Here is a 15,775-nt window from a genome sequence, read left to right as displayed (position 1 = left end):
GGGCATCAAGGGATTGTCATTTTGGTGATGGAGGGGATAGGGCTGAAATTGTGGAGGAAGAACAAGGTTTGAATACACTAAGCAAACTGAAGTGGATGCAGGTTGTTGTACCTATACTGTGATCAGGAAAGAGGCTTGCCAAAGATAGACTTCACGGAGAGCTGCCTCAAACCAGTCTTTGTGCTGAAGACCGCAGCAGTGTTGAAACCGTAATTTTGTATGAAAGGTCAAATTGAGTGAGTTCGCCATAATGTTCCAAGCTATAGTGTAATTAGTGGCTGCTTAGAATGTGTGAACTGTTTCAAGAAGTGTTTAGGCCATACGGTACATAGTGCCGCACTTAATGCTGGAAATGGGTACTGCACTCAAACATGGTGGCAACAGAAGTGCACATTAATGGTCACACATAAAGGTAACACTGTTTGTAGCATCTTCCACTTTGTAAATGTAAAACAAAGTGTTGGCTTGTTGCATGAAAATGAAAGTTGCTACTCACCATATAGCGGAGATGCTGAGTCGCAGATAGGCACAACAAAAAGACTGTCACAAATAAGCTTTTGACCTACAAGGCCGTTGTCAGAAAAACACACACACACACACACACACACACACACACACACACACACACACACACAGGACTGTGGACTTTGGCAGCTGAAGCCACACTTATTCGTAATATATCATTTGTTCTAAATTTTAGATTGTTTGATGTTGGCTTAACCCCCCCCCCCCCCCCATAGTGTTCACAAGGAGTTGTCCTCTGGGATAAAGCACATAAAATAAATAGCTATGGGCACCCACATGGGGTCATTCTATGCCAAACTATTCATGGGCCATCTAGAGCAATATTTTCTAACTGCCCAGAGTCCAACCCCTCACCATTTCAGATTCATTGGTGACACCCTCATGATCTGGACTGAGGGTGAGGTCACCCTAGCCACATTCCCCCAAAACCTCAACACCTTTCTCAATGCTAACCTCCACCTCAAGGATAGCTTCATCACTACCTCCGTCCATACCAAACCTTCCAAACACCGACAGTACCTCCACTTTGACAGCTGCCACCCATTCCGTACCGAGAAATTGCTCGCGTACAGACTAACCACCCGTGGTCATCCCATCTGCAGGAACGAGCAGTGCCAGAGCAAATATACCGAGTATCCCACCGAGACCTTCGCAGACCGAAATTACCCTCCCGACCTTTTACAGAACAGATCTCGCATACCTTGTCTCCCAGCCATCTACCACCTCCTACTTACTCACCATCTGGCTACAGAGCAGCATTCATCTCGTGCCTCGGAACCACGTACGACTGGAGCAACGGTTTTGACTACCTCTCACTGTGCCCTGAAGTAGACCTAGAGGTAAGACCTATCTCGTACATTCTCCCAACCACATACTCCAATCAGACATCTTCTACCCCATCAGAGGTAGGACTACCTGTGGAAGCAGTTTTTCTGAACTGTGCAGGTGGGAACTCTGCCTGCAATATATCCTATATTACCGTAACCCCCCAGGCCTCAGCCTTCATTAGTCTCTGTCCTCCACTTACCTATCCCCTCCCTGCTCTCACTCCAGCAATACACAGTTTTCTATTCCACTAACACACCCATTAGTCATTAGTCTTTTTCCCCATCTCTTCTTCTCTCCTCCTTTCCCAATCGCCTCCCCTCCCATCCTCCCCCCCCCCCACTCCCCACACATACAAACCTCCCAAACCTAAATGCCCTACCCTATCCCCACTGCCCCCTTGCCAGCTCCCACAAGCAGCACGACACCTTCCCCCACCCCACTCTGCACCCCATGCAGCCTCCTTACCATCACAACTGGATAGCTGCTCCTGTCCGGCGCATATACGACTGCAGAGAGAGTGAGAGAGAGAGAGAGAGAGAGAGAGAGAGAGAGAGTCCGTCCGTCCGTCCGTCCGTCCGTCCTCTAGTCCTCTGTATGGCTTTTCACAATATTGTTAAAATAAATAATGTTTTTATTCAGGAGAAATGAGCAGCAAGAATATTGTGTAAAGTAGGTAGATTGTGGTGCCCCTTGCAGAGGCTGCTTTACAGATCTCGAAATTCTTACACTCACTTCCTGGTACATTTATGTCACAACGATTTTTGTTGCTTATAATAAAAATTTCCTTCAACTGAAAAGTGATTTGCACAGGTTCCTTTGGGTCTAGTATTCGGAGCTAAGTTACGTACTCTGGTGCAAAGGATTTCAACATATACTACAAACAGAAAGCAAAGATATTTGGGCAGGAACATTTGGCAGTTGATAAGAAAATGGAAAACATTCCTTGTTGGCCATTCCTTCTAAAATTATCTGAATCTGTAGATTTAAGAATTGAAAATTCATATTAGCTACATGACAAATCACAATGTTCATAGGAATCTACATCTACATCCAGATTCCGCAAGCCACTGTATGGTGCATGTTGGAAGGCATGCTCTACTACTACTGGTCATTTCCTTTCCTGTTCTAGCTGCAAATAGAGCGAGGGAAAAACAACTGTCTATATGGCTCCATGTGGCCCCTAATCTCACTGAGCTCATCTTTGTGGTCGTTACAAGAACTGTACATTGGTGGCAGTAGAATCGCTCTGCAGTCAGCCACAAATGGTGGCTCTCTAAATTTTCTGGATAGTGCTCCTCGAAAAGAATGCTGTCTTCCCTCCGGTGATTCCATTTGAGTTCTTGGTGCATCTCCATAATACTTGATTATTGTTGAAACATATTAGTAACAAATCTAGCAGCCTGCTTCTGAATTCCTTCGATGTCTTCGTTTAGTCCGACCTAGTGCGGATCCCAAACATTTGAGCAGAGCTCGAGAAGAGGTTGCACTAGTGTCCTACATGTGGTCTCCTTTACAGATGAACCTCACTTTCCTAAAATTCTCCCAATAAACCAAAGTGGACCATTCGCCTTCCCCACTGCAGTCCTTATATGCTCATTCCATTTCATATCGCTTTGCATTACACCTAGATATTTAACTGACACGAGTGTGTCAAGCATCTCATTATTTGTAAACTGTGGGTATGTTTTTCCTACTCATCTGCATTAACTTACATTTTTCTACATTTAGAGGTAGCAGCCATTCATCACACCAACTAGAAATTTTGTCTGAGTCATCAACAACCCTCCAACAGTCACTCAACAATGGCACCTTACTGTACACCACAGCAACATTAGCTAACAACCGCAAACTACTGTCCACCAAATCATTTACATATGTAGGAAAACAACAACTTTCCTGTCACACTTTCCCAGGACACTCCTGTCTCTGATGAACACACACCATCAGGCACAATGTACTGGGTTCTGTTACTCAAGAAGTCTTTGAACCACTCGCAAAATCTGGGGACCTATTCCGTATGCTCGTACCTTCATTAACAGTCGGCAGTGTGGTGCCGTGTCAGATGCTTTACAGAAATCTAGGAGTATGGAATGCTGCATGACAAACAATTTTGTGTTTTAAACAGCACTGTTGTGACGTCTCTGGTTATCTCAGGGTGACTGATCAAAGGTGTACACTCTGGTGTTTTGCTGAGTTGTCGTTTCCATCTCGTGCACAATATTTCAACAACTGGACGAGCCTTCTTCTTTAGGTGCTGTGAGTTTTACTGTTTTGTGCACTTGCTGGGTGGATTCCACTCCACACAGTCTGGTTGGAGTCTGGGAAGTGAGCAACAGAAAAACTCGTAGCATCCGTGGAAGACGGCTGCGTGAGATGTCGAAATATTGTGCATAAAATGTAACTGACAACTTGGCAGAACGGCCGGTAGCACACAGTTACAGATTTTGTTCTTAGGATCTGCAGCTGTTTTCTTTTAAAACTGACAGTGTAATAAACTAAATGCACTCACAGAAACAGCAAGTGTCATATCGTGAAGCACCAGTCTGATACTTGTCAACCTTCACGGTGATGTTTATAGTGTAACAGTTATTTCGTGATTAAAATTTCATTCCATTTTGAACTTATCCATCAATAAAAACTTATCTGGTTTTGATGGTGTTCCAGTAGAGTACTAAAGATTTATTCTCATAAAATAAGCTTGGTATTATTGGAAATATGTAATGCATCAACTGAGTCAAGACATTTTTCCAGAGAAACTGAAATACACCATTGTTAAACTCCTCTTTAAGTAAGGTGATAGGAGAGGTCGATAACTGCTGACCTGTTTCATTGTTGACATCATTTTCCAAAATGCAGTTGAATACCAGCAGCTGCCAGTCTTGTGATGGCTTTTTTTACCAGTGGAAAGTTGGCATTGGTGATGCCAAGTTTCCAGACAAGGTGTGTGTGTAAAGACCTCTTTCACAGTTTTGGTAGCACTTGATTCATAGCTATTGAGCTCACAAAAGATTACCTTTCTTTTAGTGTGGATCATCCAGTAATATTCAGCAGCATTAAGCCAGGAATCCAATCATCTAAGCACAAGGTGGGGGAAGGAGGGGCAGTGAAGGTGCTCGTTCCTTGGATTTCTGCACCTGTAGCGGGACGTTCACATTAATTGTTGTGCCACAAGTAATTAATTTTCCTACATCGGAGCAATTTGATCACACCTCTTCTGCAACTCTGCGTAACGCATGCATGAGTCAAATGACATAAACCATACTGCGGTAGAGAATTTGAAGCCCTCAGCTGCTTTAGCCGTGTATGAAGCACCATCTGCTGCTAGAAGCAAAACATTTTCTCTGCTCGCAACATCTTGTCACAGTAGCTTCACAGAGTTGTGAAACAAAATGGCAACTGTTTGTACTCTCTCTCAAGAGCTTCACGCATTAGGAGGAACATTTTTCCAGGCCTGTCAACTTTCAGAACACCCCATAACATCTGCAACATAATGTCCACCCACATTGGTACCTTTGTATAGGGACGTTGATCTTTAGTTCAGCAACACTAATTCATTTTTGTTTTTTTTTTTTTAGCTACTCTTCATAGCACACTGATAAATAGTTCTTTCTCAATATAGATTAACCTGGAACAGGATGTTTTGTGTACTTCTCAAGAACGGTCTGAAATGTGGATTCTTCAGCTTCTCAGATGGGATGTTGCAAGACACCATCATTTCATCTGTCTTTAAATGTTTGTACAATTGAAGATGAACCTGTCTGCTCAAATAACAGCATTTGTCTGCTGCCATTTTCAGCATTTCTCTTCACACAGCTGCTGTATTTGGTGGTATTACAGTGCTGTTGCACATTAAAGTGCTGTTCTGCACTAACTTTGACTTCACTTAATTAACAAAATTCCATTTCCCCACCAGTGCTGAAGAACTTATCATCAAACTCACAAACGAAACCTTGCAACTCCATGCTGATGGACCGCTTTTGTTGAACCACTTGAGTTTATATTCTCACTGAATAGTGTGACCACGTGTGCGATGTATATCATGTCGGGAGGTGCCTTTGTTAGTTTTGAGAATGTTTTGTTAGCCCCACCCAACAGTGTCTTACATCAGCAAACTGACTAGTGTGTAATGCTACTTGTCTACTGTTGTTGTGATCTTCGGTACAGAGACTGGTTTGACGCAGCCCTCCATGCTACTCCATCCTGCGCAAGCTTCTTCATCTCCAAGTAACTACTGCAACTTAAATCCTTCTGAATCTGCTTAGTGTATTCATCTCTTGGTCTCCCTCTACGATTTTTATCCTCCACACTGCCCTCCGATATTAAATTGGTGATCCGTTGAAGCCTCAGAACATGTCCTACCAACCGATCCCTTCTTCTTGTCAAGTTGTGCCACAAATTCCTCTTCTCCTCAATTCTACTCAGTACCTCCTCATTAGTTACATGATTTACCCATCTGATCTTCAGCATTCTTCTGTAGCACCACATTTCAAAAGCTTCTATTCTCTTCTAATTACCGTACTTGTTTCACTTCCATACGTGGCTACACTCCATACGAATACTTTCAGAAAAGACTTTCTGACTCTTAAATTTATACTCAATGTTAACAAAGTTCTCTGCTTCAGAAACACTTTCCTTACCATTGCCAGTCTACATTTTATAGCCCCGACCATCATCAGTTATTTTTATCTCCAAATAGCTAAACTCCTTTACTACTTTAAGTGTCTCATTTCCTAATCTAATTCCCTCAGCATCACCTGATTTAATTCGACTACATTCCATTATCCTCTTGTTTTGCTTTTGTCGATGTTCATCTTACATCCCCCTTTCAAGACACTGTTTATTCAATTCAACTTCTCTTCCAGGTCCTTTGCTGTCTCTGACAGAACTGGTATGTCATCGGTAAACCTCAAAGTTTTTATTTCTTCTCTGTGGATTTTAATTCCTTCTCCAAATTTTTCTTTTGTTTCCTTTACTGCTTGCTCAGTATACAGACTGAATAACATTGAGGATAGGCTACAACCCTGTCTCACTCCCTTTCCAACCACTGCTTCTCTTTCATGTTCCTTGACTCGTATAACTGCCGTCTGGTTTCTGTAAAAATTGTAAATAGCCATTTGACCCCTGGCACCTTCAGAATTTGAAAGAGACTATTCCAGTCAACATTTCAGAAGCCCTCTCTAAGTCTACAGATGCTAGAAACATAAGTTTACCTTTCCTTACCGTATTTGCTCGAATTTAAGCCGCACTCAAATCTAAGACGCACCTGAAAAATGAGACTCGAAATCGAGGGAAAAAAAATTTCCCGAATCTAAGCCGCACCTGAAATCTGAGACTCGAAATTCAAGGGGAGAGAAAAGTTTTAGGCCACACTTCCAAATCGAAACAAAGTTGGTCCATTGTAATATGAGACACAATTTAGGTTAAATGAATGACGATACAGCTGTAGTAGTTTGGTTCAGGCCGTAAGCTTAGCAGTTAAGCTTTACCAGGTAGCCGTTGTTATGCGTCAGGCGCTCAGTCCGTATTTATACGGGTACCCTTCCTTTTTCACGTGCTTCGTCTGGTTTGAATTGATTGCTTATTTTTCTTTGATCTGACAAGTGCAGTTCTCTTTGTTATAGGTGTTTCCGTCACTCAGAGCTGAAAATGTATTACTGTACTGTGTCACGCATTGTTTGTCGCATTCTGAAAACGAGGGTTTACGGCCTGTCGCCGCTCGCGGCATGGCTTGCTTTTGTGCACGCTACCGCCGCTTACAATTAAAAAAAAACAAAGAGAGGAATCATCTCATTAGCGAAACAATGGCAAGAGACTGCTATTCGTTGCTACTTACACTGCTGCTTTCTTTGATAATGATCAACAAGAACCAAATAATAGACTGCGTATGATAGAAGATGTTCTGAACGAGAATTTAGTGAAAATTTTTTCCGTTTGAAAATCTTTGCAGACGCCTCTTTAGTACATTACATTATGCACAGAAATTAGAGTCATCTTAGATTTAAAAATCTAATCAATTGCCGTGCTTCATTTCTGACTGTATCACTATTAGGCATAAGAATAATACGAATATAAACATGACATGGTATGTATATTCTTCCGCGTCTGCTGTTGTCTCACTCTAGTTTCGTAGTTTATTAGGCGGACAGGATTTAAATGAGATAGCAGCAAACACGAAAGAATACATGGCAAAATGTTTATATTCGTATTATTCTTATGGTGAAGAGAATACTGCATGTGATGCACAATTCATAAAAGTTCCTATTAGCAACCATTTCTTCTCACAGTTAGGAAAATATTCATAAAGCAGAGCTGGCCATATTGACAAATATCCCAAACAGTCTTGCCAGTCGGATTTTCTTAGTACATTGAAATGCTGCTAAGTTCGAAGAGGAACAATACGGAATTTGTATTTACTTCGTTGGATAATGTATGAAAATGCAGTGGTCGAAACTCGGGGCGGAGAAAAAAAAAAGCTCGTCTTCCACCTTTTTTTCTTATTTATTTACTGACGCAGAGGTTTTGGTGCTAGTATTTGTCTTTGTGCCTGCGAAGCATGCCTGCGTAGCGCTACATATATTCGACGACAGAAGTTAGTTGTGGCGGCACCTACCAACATTTTTCAGAACTTCCGCTTACTTTGCACTCGATTCTAAGCCGCAGGCGGTTTTTTGGATTACAAAAACCGGAAAAAAAGTGCGGCTTAGATTCGAGTAAATACGGTAATCTATGTTAAGATAAGTTGTAAGTCGTAGGTCAGTATGCCTCACATGTTCCAACATTTCTACAGAATCCAAACTGATTCTCCCCAAGGTCGGCTTCTACCAGTCTACTAAAGTTGTGATAGATAAAGCTTTGTAGTAATTGTTGTGTTTATTTGTGGCATTATAATCTGAAACATTGTCATGTGAGCAACATTTTCATGTTTTTATTCGTGTGTCCATATAAGATACAACAAATATATAAAGTTTTGCAAAAGTTGGTGGAAATATAACCTGTTACTGAAAAAAAAGATGTAAATATTACTTTGGATGCATAATAGAAGTACATTTATCTATACTATAACACCTGAATTTATGCATAAATTGTTGTTAAATTCACCATGAAGTTCAGGAAAAAATATGACTTGTCATAAAAATGTGGGCCCTTGTTATGATTACTTGAAGTGAAAAGTGAAGTGTCAAAAGTATTCAGTAATGTACCATAAGGAAACAGAGAATTAAACCTTTTAAACATAATTTCTGTCGTGTAAATTTCATACACCATGAAAACATTATAAATCTGACATCTGTTGTAAATTTTTCCAGCTTGATGAATCGCTGGAGGACTTTGAAGTTGGCAGTCACCCATTGCTAATAAATCTGGTGAGTGACTGAGTTTTATAATATTTCAGTACTTACAACTAGAATACAAGTTGCAATAAGCTCAGTAAGAAGGCCTGACTGCAACTCATTTTCTCAATGAAATTGTGGTTCTGTTGTTTGTCTTCTTCTTCTTAGTTCTTCAATCGTCAGGTTGGTTGTCGGCAGTGCACAATGCTTTTCTTTCTTGGGCCTTCATCTTGAGAGTGGTATGTGGTGCAGTCGGTACTGTCTATGATCTAGGCAAAGCATTTCAGTCTCGGTCTGCCGCTTGTATTCTTATCTCATTCTGTACAGCGAAACACTCCAAACAAATGCCTTTATGAGGTCTTTCCTGAAATGTCTGTCTATGCAGCTGGGTGTGAAAAGGTTCCGCAGTTTATAAATATTTTAGCATACAGTCACTAATATTAGGAACATGTCCAGAGCAATGTGTTTCGAGAGTCGAGCTTTCATCATCAGGCTTTCTAAGTTAACCCTACATAAAATGCACTTCAGAAGCACTGGAGGTCAAAATATAAGTTTATTCAGACATGTAGACTATCATCTTACTTTAAAACTGGAAGCAGCAGATTCCCTGCATCCTTATCTGCATATTTTTCAAAACATTGTTTATGTAAGGCAGTAAACATAAGTCACACCAGCTGCCTCTCAGTGCACGTCAGAGCTGCACACATGTTTATAAATGAGTGGTGCCTTAAAAGCAGCACTTCAAAGGATGTGTGTTAACATGGATAAGGAAGCAGGGAATCTGATGATACCACTTTTCAAGTAAGATAAGGACTTCGTAGCTTAGTAATTTTATTTGTTTTTCTATTTTCAACTTGAATGTTTTTGAAGTGCATTTTATGTAGGATTAATTTTGAAGCCGGATGATGGCAGCTTGACCCCAAAAACATGTCGCTGTGGATTATGTTCCTAAAATTAGTGGCTGTATTTAAAGTAAACTTTCGTCTATGCACAGCTTTTGGAATAGTTGAAATGACTGACTAAATTTTTTTTGTAATAAATCAGTGATGATGTTCTGTATTTTGTATAACAATCATTGGTAGAACCGACATCATGGTTGAAATGCAGCATTCATAGTAATTTGGAATAGTGGTCTCAGAGCCATTACTTCTCCAAAAATATTGCTTCGCAGGAGTTTGTCTTTACTCCAGTACTCTACTAAATATAATTTCTTGTTCCACGTCATTCAAAATGATATGGTAAAAAAACATAGTTTGGCTACTCCAGTTCCTTCTGAATTGTTTGTTACCATTATCTTGCTGTGGCCAACAGTGATTTGTTTCATTTGCAATTAACTCTACGAGATCTTCAGAGATAATCACATTTCTGTTTTTCCCTTGGTCTTAAGAATGAAACCTCTCTTCAGCTTCTATCTGTTCCTTCCACAGAAAGAACTCCAAAAATAAAATTACACTGTATAAGTAGCGCAAATGTAAGTGCAGCATTTATGTGTTATTCTGAGGAAATAATTTAGTTGAAATACATAAGATAACGTAGTAGGTGAATATGGATTGGGGCTAAGAAATGAAAGAGGAAGCTCCCTGATAGAATTTTGCACAGAGCACAACTTAATCATAGCTAACACATGGTTCAAGAATCATAAAAGAAGGTTGTATACATGGAAGAAGCCTGGAGATACTGACAAGTTTCAGATAGATTATATAATGGTAAGACAGAGATTTAGGAACCAGGTTTTAAATTGTAAGACATTTCCAGGGGCAGATGTAGACTCTGACCACAATCTATTGGTTATGAACTGTAGATTAAAACTGAAACAGCAAAAAAGTGGGAATTTAAGGAGATGGGTCCTGGATAAACTGACTAAACCAGAGGTTGTACAGAGTTTCAGGGAGAGCATAAGGGAACAATTGACAGGAATGGGGGAAGAACTACATTAGAAGAAGAATGGGTAGCTTTGAGGGATGAAGTAGTGAAGGCAGCAGAGGATCAAGTAGGTAAAAAGACGAGGGCTAGTAGAAATCCTTGGGTAACAGATGAAATATTGAATTTAATTGATGAAAGGAGAAAATACAAAAATGCAATAAATGAAGCAGGCAAAAAGGAATACAAACGTCTCAAAAATTAGATGGACAGGAAGTGCAAAATGGCTAAGCAGGTATGGCTAGAGGACAATTGTAAGGATGTAGAGGCTTATCTCACTAGTGCTCGATGTTAACAAATTTCTCTTCATCAGAAACACTTTCCTTGCCATTGCCAGTCTACTTTTTATATCCACTCTACTTCGACCATCATCAGTTATTTTGCTCTGCAAATAGCAAAACTCCTTTACTACTTTAAGTGACTCATTTCCTAATCTAATTCCCTCAGCATCACCATCCGACAACATTCCATTATCCTCGTTTTGCTTTTGTTGATGTTCATCTTATATCCTCCTTTCAAGACACTGTCCATTCTGTTCAACTGCTCTTCCAAGTCCTTTGCTGTCTCTGACAGAATTACAGTGTCATCGGCAAACCTCAGTTTTTATTTCTTCTCCCTGGATATTAATACCTACTCCAAATTTTTATTTTGTTTCCTTTACTGCTTGCTCAGTATACAGATTGAATAACATCGTGGAGAGGCTACAACCCTGTCTCACTCCCTTCCCAACCACTGCTTCCCTTTCATGCCCCTCGACTCTTATAACTGCCATCTGGCTTCTGTACAAATTGTAAATAGCATTTCGCTCCCTGTATTTTACCCCTGCCACCTTTAGAATTTGAAAGAGAGTATTCCAGTCAACATTGCCAAAAGCTTTCTCTAAGTCTATAAATGGTAGAAACGTAGGTTTGCCTTTCCTTAATCATTCTTCTAAGATAAGTCGTAAGGTCAGTATTGCCTCACGTGTTCCAACATTTCTACGAAATCCAAACTGATCTTCCCCGAGGTTGGCTTCTACCAGTTTTTCCATTCGTCTGTAAATAATTCACGTTAGTATTTTGCAGCTGTGGCTTATTAAACTGATAGTTTGGTAATTTTCACATCTGTCAACACCTGCTTTCTTTGGGATTAGAATTATTATATTCTTCTTGAAGTCTGAGGGTATTTTGCCTGTCTCATACATCTTGCTCACCTGGTGGTAGAGTGTTTTCAGGACTCGCTCTCCCAAGGCCATCAGTAGTTCTAATGGAATGTTTTCTAGTCCCGGGGCCTTGTTTCGACTCAGGTCTTTCAGTGCTCTGTCAAACTCTTCACGCAGTATCGTATCTCCCATTTCATCTTCATCTACATCCTCTTCCATTTCCATAATATCGTCCTCAAGTATATCGCCCTTGTTTAGACCCTCTATATACTCCTTACACCTTTCTGCTTTCCTTTCTTTACTTAGAACTGGGTTTCCATCTGAGCTCTTGATATTCATACAAGTGGTTCTCTTTTCTCCAGAGGTCTCTTTAATTTTCCTGTAGTCAGTGTCTATCTTACCCCTAGCCTCTACATCCTTATATTTGTCCTCTAGCCATGCCGGCTTAGCCAGTTTGCTCTTCCTGTCTATCTCATTTTTGAGACGTTTGTAATCCTTTTTGCCTGCTTCATTTACTGCATTTTTATATTTTCTCCTTTCATCAATTAAATTCAATATTTCTTCTGTTACCCAAGGATTTCTACTAGCCCTCGTCTTTTTACCTATTTGATCCGCTGCTACCTTCACTACTTCATCTCTCAAAGCTACCCATTCGTCTTCTACTGTATTTCTTTCTCCCATTCCTGTCCCTGAAACTATATACAGCCTCTGGTTTAGTCAGTTTATCCAGGTCCCATCTCCTTAAATTCCCACCTTTTTGCAATTTCTTCAGTTTTAATCTACAGTTCATAAGCATTAGATTGTGGTCAGAGTCCACATCTGCCCCTGGAAATGTCATACAATTTAAAGCCTGGTTCCTAAATCTCTGTCTTACCATTATATAATCTATCTGATACCTTTTAGTATCTCCAGGACACTTCCATGTATACAACCTTCTTTTATGATTCTTGAACTTAGTGTTAGCTATGATTAAGTTATGCTCTGTGCAAAATTCAACCAAACGGGTTCTTCTTTCGTTTCTTAGCCCCAATCCATATTAACCTACTATGTTTCCCTCTCTCCCTTTTCCTACTGTCTAATTCCAGTCACCCATGACTATTAAATTTTCGTCTCCCTTCACTACCTGGATAATTTCTTTTATTTCATCATACATTTCTTCAACATCTGCAGAGCTAGTTGGCATATAAACTTGTACTACTGTAGTAGGCGTGGGCTTTGTGTCTATCTTGGCCACTATAATACGTTCACTATGCTGTTAGTAGTAGCTTGCCCGCACTCCTATTTTTTATTCATTATTAAACCTACTCCTGCATTACTCCTGTTTGATTTTGTATTTATAACCCTGTATTCACCTGACCAGAAGTCTTGTTACTCCTGCCACCGAACTTCACTAATTCCCACTATATCTAACTTTGCAAGATGGCGGCGTATATGAATGTAGTGGCAAATCGCTCCGTGAATATCGGTAAATTACCGTCAGTGAATTGTATGCTATGTGCAAAAAAAGTGATAAAAGGTGTTAAAATATGTGTAGTGGCGCATAAATGGTATCATTCTTGTTGTTTCGTGGAAGCAAATCTCGGTCAACATAGGCCTACATGTGACTGTGGAACTGAGTGCAACGGTCTTGAAACTGCATTTGAAATGTGCAACGCTGGACTCGAAATAAGTGTGAGGCAAGAACTGCAAAGTGACTTAAGTAAAGCTAGACAATATGCAGAAATGCTGAAAAGTTTGATCGACTATATGGACCTTCCCACAGATACGCAAACAGGCAAACGAGAGTGTGTATATACTAGGCCTAAGAAAATCTCTCGACCTGTCTTAAATACCAATGTTTTTCGTGTTCCACTAATGAATAAATACGATGTTCTAAGTGCAGACAGCTCAGAATCACGGACAAAAAATCTCAGTGTAACAGGTAACTGCTCGGAAAGATCTGTTGAACAAAAAAGTGCCAGCAGAAACACGTTACCATCGAATACTATTAAACGAAAAAATCGTGTGAGAGCAACTTGTAATAAAACTGAACACGAGACAAAAAAGGAAACAGAGAAGAAGAAGGAAGAAATATACATATTATCGACGAGTCATGGCAAGGGACTGGCTACAATCATGTCTGATATGCAGTCCGAATATAAAGTGATTGGAATTTCGAAACCTGGTGCTCCTCTACGAGAAGTGCTGAAAAACTGTGAAAGTTCCGTGAAAAGCGACGTCAACTGTGTCATAATCGGAGGGGGAAACGATGTCTATAAAAATGAAAGCAGCCTTGCTGTAAGAACACTGAAAGAATCGCTAGGAAAAATGTCACAGGCAAAGGTATTTGTTGTAAACATTCCCTACAGACACGACTTAACGGAAGACTCGTGTGTAAACAAAGAAATCATCGCGACAAATCGGAAATTCAGGAAGATTTTTAGCGGTTTTGTGCACACAACTTTCATTGAAGCAACGAGTTCAGTAAGAGAGCATTTTACTAGACATGGACTGCACAGAAACAACCTAGGCAAGAAAGTGCTGGTGAAAGAAATTCTGCAGGTGATAAAGACAGCAGGAGTGGGTGCCTATGTAAAAATAGCACTACCTGCAACAGGTTTTCTGCCAATGACAACAGAAAAGAAAAGTGCACCAACAGCATATGAGGAAGAAACATCTGCAGATACACCCTATGATGAAAAAATTACAACTGTGCAAACATGTAAAGCGTCACAGTCACCAGTGGCATTATCAGTAGCACCAGTGGAAAAGGAAGTAACAGTAGCATCAACAGCAGAAGTTTCACCAGCAACAGTAACTATAGTGCCTCTAAAAGGAGAAATGAGAATTGCAGCAGGAGAAGCAGCATCAAGTGTTACATGTAGACGGAAAACAGCACCTCCTGTCCGTCTAAATGATTTTTTAGTGGAAGGCAGCAGGATGAAGCAGCCCAGGAGATAAGTAGTGTAACAAATTTCACAACACCTCACCAAAACGTTCAATCTAAAATAAACAACAATTATGATCTTAAAATTTGCTATCTGAATGTTCAAGGACTAATAGATAAAGAATTTATTGTAAACAGTTTTGGACTAGATAACAAATTTGATATTTTCTGTCTGAGTGAACATTGCGTTACTGAGAGTGTACTTACAGTTGTCAAACTTGATAACTATAATGTAGCAAATAGTTACTGTAGAAAACTGCATATAAGAGGTGGTGTGGCAATATATATTAATCAGTCATTCAGCTGCTCCATTGTTAAGTTGGACCTAGATTATTTATGTGAGGAACAGAACTTTGAAGCCACTGGTATAGTTATGGACAGTCTTAAGTTAGTAATAGTATCCCTTTACAGGTCACCTAAGGGTATCATCAATGTATTTCTAGAAAAATTGGAGATGCTGTTAGATGTACTAAGAGGGACCAGATGGTTGCATTATGACATAGTAATTGGTGGAGACCTGAATGCAGATTTTGATATAACAACACATAAACGTACTGTGACTGAGTTGAAAAACCTTTTAAGGCAGTGCAATTTGCACTCAATCAATAACAGGCCCACAAGAGATAAAGCATGGCTTGACAATATTTTTGTCAACTTTAAAACTGCAGAAGAATCATGTGCTGTTACAGCGTTTCCATTTTCAGATCATGACTCTGTATCTTTAAACTATACAAGTAGGTTCTGTATTGATAATAGTAATATTCCTAAGCCTGTCCCAAAAGTTATAATCACCAGGCCTGTCACAGATGACAAAATTGTTCAGCTCTGTAAGTCCCTTGCTGAGAGAGACTGGTTCAACCAATGTCATGGTGACACAAGTTATAATCTTAGTGCTGATTTGTCAGGGAAACTATTATTTGAGAGATTTTTTAAAACATTTCTGACACAATTTAATGACAATATCCCCATAAAGAAATGCAAATTAACTGACAAAGGCTTTACAAACAGGGCTACAAACAGACAAAATTCATGGTTCACTAAACAATTATCAAGTATGAAAAACCAAGTTATGGTGTTGCACAATATATGTAGCAATCAGAAAACAGA

Source organism: Schistocerca americana, chromosome 11 (assembly GCF_021461395.2).
Source record: "Schistocerca americana isolate TAMUIC-IGC-003095 chromosome 11, iqSchAmer2.1, whole genome shotgun sequence".
NCBI classification, from domain to species: Eukaryota; Metazoa; Arthropoda; class Insecta; order Orthoptera; family Acrididae; genus Schistocerca; species Schistocerca americana.
This window is presented reverse-complemented; position numbering follows the sequence as displayed.